Consider the following 5,323-nt stretch of genomic DNA (forward strand, 5'->3'; position numbering starts at 1 on the left):
TTTAAAGAAGAAGAACAATGTAGGAGGACATAAACTACCAGATATCAAAACTTATTGTAAAGCCGAGATTATAAGCTTAGAAGTTATTTATATACCATGAAGGTAAGGCCCCAAAAGGACAAGGGTAATCTGTTAGAGAATGTCAGGGGTCTAATGAGTTTTCCAACGACTGTCTTCCTAGGGCCCTTAGCATATATCGGAAAATGGGTTAAAAACACCAACAAAACAACAGCAGATTTTTGCATCAGCACCATTTGAAATACTTTAGATTTTAGTATTCACGAAATTAGGAAAAATGTTTTTAGCATTAGAGTTTACATCCATCTCCCTAGATTCTGCCTAGATTCCCTTTTACTGAACTTAACCACCCTCTTTTGACTCCGTACATAAATCCTTTAAAGACTTTTGACAATTATGTTCTCTCCAAAAGTCTTTAGCCAAGGACTGCATATTTTATTTCTCCCTTCTCACTACATAAATCAATCCCTCCAGACTCTTAATTGTATTTGCTGTTCTTTTTTGAATTCCTTCCAGCTCCTCTGAGTTCAACATAGATTTAAAAAAAAAAAAAAAAAGGACACCTTCTCAAGGTGAATTCTAGCTCAGGTAGATGTTTCCATTTGGGAACATCACGTGGCCACCAAATCAACTTTCAGTTTCCCCCCCAAATTGTCACAGTATCCCAGACTCCTCTGATTTATTGTCTAGGATCTTCTCTTCTCTGTCCTGTTTGGTTTGACCATTTTCCAATTGTCTCTCTTCCACCGAGTATCTGTTTCTGATTATTTTTCTACAGACACGCTCCCTCACATCATTTCAAGTTGAATCTCATTTTCTTTTTTTTTTTTTTTTTTCTCTTCCACCGTATTTCAAAAGTCTCTAGGCTTTTTATCCTCATGCTCCATCTGTATGGGTGCTTAGTGCACCTCTGTGTTGAGAAACTTCTGTACATTTTATTAATGCTTCAGCAATCCCAGTATGTTATGAAATACTTAAATAAGACTGAACATGAAGCAGATTACCACATGCACAGCCACGCTCGGTCACCAGCCTTTTTGTGGTCTGCTGTTTGCCAGCATTTGTCACTCCAGAAGTCCAGTCATTATGAAATAACCTAGGAAGAAAATGTGACTATCAAATTCCTACCCATCCCCCCTGTTTAATTGTTCATGTATCCATTTACCCCCAGGATTTCTTTCTATCATTGAATCTTGTGGTTTATCCAAATAAAGTTTGGTCCATAATGGTTTGTTTAATAAATATTATTAAGCTTCTGATTACATTTCTGAATATGAAGCTGTGTTTCACTGGAGCCTGTGTGGATTTAGGCCATACTGAAATAGAAAACATTCCATAGAGGGTCAAGGTGATCAGTGGGAAATGTCAAAGCTTCTATTTCAGTTATTGCCCTGTGATCCGTAGAGACACTCAGCTTGAAAATTAATTTGAGGGCGCTCAGATATTTTTCCCATAGAAATCTGGGAGCTCTCCTTTTTCTTTTTCTTTTTTTTTTTACAGGGAATAATGAGTTAGATATATAATGAATAAATTAATATATAGACTGTATCACTGGTCTGGACAGAATTTCAAATGGTGGGTAGTCTAGGTCACTTTCTCGCGATAGAAACTTACTTTTTGGATTCAAACGTGAGAATATTTTTTAATACCATTTACCAATTGCTAGTTAGGCACAATGTGACAGTGTTTCTGAAGAGGTAAAAGAAAAACCAAAACACGGCAAGATATGGTTCTTTAAGAACCCACCGTCCACCCTGAATATGCACAGTGTTCACAGTCGATGGGAAACCTTACCATGAGCCCCAAATGCTGCCTGCTTTAGTTGAGAGGTGAGGTGAACAGGGCAGAAGAGAGGTGCAGAATCAGCTGTGTGGTCTTGTGTTTATCACAAAACATACTTAGACCAGTTGAATATCTAAAATGAAAATTGTTCTGCTTTCACAGTGCCTGGGGATATTTTTAGTGCTACCACGATGGGAAAGGATACTAGCATTCAATCAATCTTTCTTTTTGGGTGAAACATACAGTCTCTTTCAACAGAAAAATGACCACTTACAAATATGCAAATATTGCATACAATTTTAGAAAGCCTTGGCGTTTTGGTCTTTTATTTCTGCCGTAACAAATTAGCACAAAATGAGTGGCTTAAAACAACATAAATTTATGATTTTACAGTTCTGGGGGTAGAAGCCCACTACATCTCTCACTGGACTAAAACCAATGTTTTGTGCAGGGCTGTGTTGCTTTCACTGGGCCTTGCAGGGGTGTCCTTTTCTTTGCTCATTCAGGTGTTGGCAGAATGAAGTTCAAGTGATTATAGGACTGAAATCCCTGTTTCCTTGCTGGCTTTTACCTGGGAAACTTCCTCATTTTCTGTAGTCCTCTTTCTGGTCCTTGCACAAAGTCTCTCACATTTTTTAGCAAGCCACTGGCCAGCAAATCGTTTTAATACTCCCATTTCTCAGACCCATTACCTGCCTTCCGCGTTTAAGAGCTCATGTGACTAGGTTGCACCCACTTGAACAATCCGAGATAATCTTGCCATTGTAAAGCCCCTACCGTCAATCACACCTGAAAAGTCCCTTTTGCAGTGGAATTTAACATATTCATGGGTTCCAGGATTGGGGCCTGGACATCTTTTGGGGAGGAAGGTATCATTCTGCCTATGATCCTTGTGATCTAGGACCCAGCTATGGGCCTTCAAGAAGTACCAAGGAATCTAGGTTGAAATTCTTGAATTAATACTTGACTTTTTTTCTCTCCCTTCCCTCCGGTTTTTGTTCATCATCGAGAGTTCCCTGATGACCACTATATATGACTTTTCCTTTGGGGGGGATTTCTTAAAAGAAAATGTCTACGTATCACTCACCAATTACATGATTCAGCAATGAACAACATTGAAACCACACAAACCCCTATCCTATTTAAATAAGGTAATTTTAATATATGTCACCCAGCATTTTGATATCGCCATACTGGTGCTGGGGACAGTTTGTCATTGTCAACAAATTAACTATATTTTCAGCTTTGGAAAAATGTACCGGCAGTTGGACGTGATTAATTGCTCTGCGCAATATCTCACCTGGCCATATCCCAGACTTCTTCCTTAATTTCTCACTGCTTCTTGTAAAGTAATGGAGGCAAGGGATGATACTGCTGTAAATTCATGCTTTGACTTCAGATCCCCCTTCCCAAACTTGCCCCGGACTTCATGCCCTTCCCATAACTTCCCCCTGGCTCCACTCCATACCATCATCCCATCCCGGACCATCGTGAAAGGGTCTGTGCTTTGTGACTCCGTAAAAGCACTTAAAATACCAAGCACTATTCACATTCTTTATGTCTTTTCAAAAACAGTTTTAGAAAAAATGTAAATAATTTTAAATGAGTTTGAATAATATACGTGGGGTAACAAACATGCATCATTATAAACATTTTTTGGTTCGTTTATAAGAGAATAGTCATTGTCTCTGTCTGATAGAACCACTTAGTTGAAGTAGCTCTTCGTTGTTTGCACAGGAAATCTGGAGTGGATTATCTAATCATTTAGAAATCCACTATTGGGGAGCGCCGGGCAGCTCAGTCGGTTGAGCGTCCGACTTCAGCTCAGGTCATGATCTCGCTGTTCACGAGTTGGAACCCCGCATCAGGCTCTGTGCTGACAGCTCAGAGCCCGGAGCCTGCTTCGGATTCTGTGTCTCCCTCTCTCTCTGCCTCTCTGCCTCTCTCTCTCTCTCCTCTCTGTCAAAAATAAAATAAACATTTTCAGTAAAACTTTTAGAGATTAAAAGTTTTAAATTTTTAAAAAAATGTTCATTTAATTTTGAGAGCAAGAGAGAGAGAGCACGAATTGGGGAGTAACAAGTATTACTCTGAAAGTAGAAGTGCTCACAGTATGAAATAAATAAATGATCTCTAGCTTACCAAATACACACGGCGCATGTATCGCTTCTCAGCCTTTTGGCTAAGATCAAGTGCAAATATGCATGGCGTGTGTATATATATAATTATGTTATTATACATATAATCTATATCAATGGTATTTGCTCTAAAATTAATTGCCATTATTTTTTAAAAATTTTTTAATGTTTATTTTTGAGAGAGACAGAATGCGAGCAGGGGAGGGTCAGAGAGAGGGAGACACAGAATCTGAAGCAGGCTCCAGGCTCTGTGCTGTCAGCACGGAGCCCGATTTGGGGCTTGAACTCAGGAACTGTGAGATCATGACCTGAGCCGAGGTTGGACGCTTAACCAACTGAGCCACCCAGGCGCCCCTAATTGCCATTATTTTTTATTGAGATTTCAGGAGTAATCTTAGTGGTTCAAATTGTGCCTTTTTCTTGTTTCAGGTTTTCTTTTAATCTTCTACAGATTCTACCCCAAAGCACCAGGTTTTTCAGAATGCATTCTGGTTATCAGAGCTAATTAATATATCAAGTACAGACACCTGATAATCTTGATCTATAAGTAATAATTAATATTACCTTTACCATATTAGGAGCATTTATGTGTAGTTTTTTTTTTTTAAATGTTTTGGAGGGGTGCCTGGGTGGCTGAGTCGGTTAAGCATCAGACTCTTGGTCGGCTCAGGTCATGATCTCACAGTTCCTGAGTTCGAGCCCTGTGTGTTAGGCTCTGCGCTGACAGTGCTGAGCCTGCTTGGGAATCTCTCGCCCTCTCTCTCTGCCCCTCCCCCGCTTATGCACTTGCTCGCTCGCTCTCTCTCAAAAATAAATAAACTTAAAAAACATGTTTTGGAACATCCAGTTAATCCCGTCTTACATGTTCCTTGAACTTTTAGTTACCATTTTAACCTAAATGATAAAGGACTATTGATGCATAAAAGTATGAAAATTCTGCAAAATGAAAATGAAAAACATCCTCTACTGCTTTCTCTTTGAGATGAAGATGTTTGTGCATACTTTTCTATGCACTTTCTACGCTTACCATGTAACAGAATGGAACAGAACAACGTGAGATTTTAACATTACAGTCCTGTATGGTCTCTGAAAGTTTTTCAAACATTTGAAATGTCAAATTTCTTTTTTAAATGGTAGTGCCCCAACATATCTGCATGTCTATTTATCAATAGCACGAAGTAAAGATCCCTGCCCCTCTTGGTTGTAATTTGTATAACGTCACCAGCATCTTCTCTGTTGAAAATAGCTTATTGTGCTTCCTTAGTGGCAAAAATGATTATTTCTGTTTTCCTTACCCTCAACATCAGTATTACCTCATATGAGCTTGAGGTGTAACTGTACCTTTTTAGTGTAATTTATGTTACCAGATTTAAGTTTAGCAAAAT

Source organism: Lynx canadensis, chromosome B1, assembly GCF_007474595.2.
Source record: "Lynx canadensis isolate LIC74 chromosome B1, mLynCan4.pri.v2, whole genome shotgun sequence".
In the NCBI taxonomy this organism is placed as follows: Eukaryota; Metazoa; Chordata; class Mammalia; order Carnivora; family Felidae; genus Lynx; species Lynx canadensis.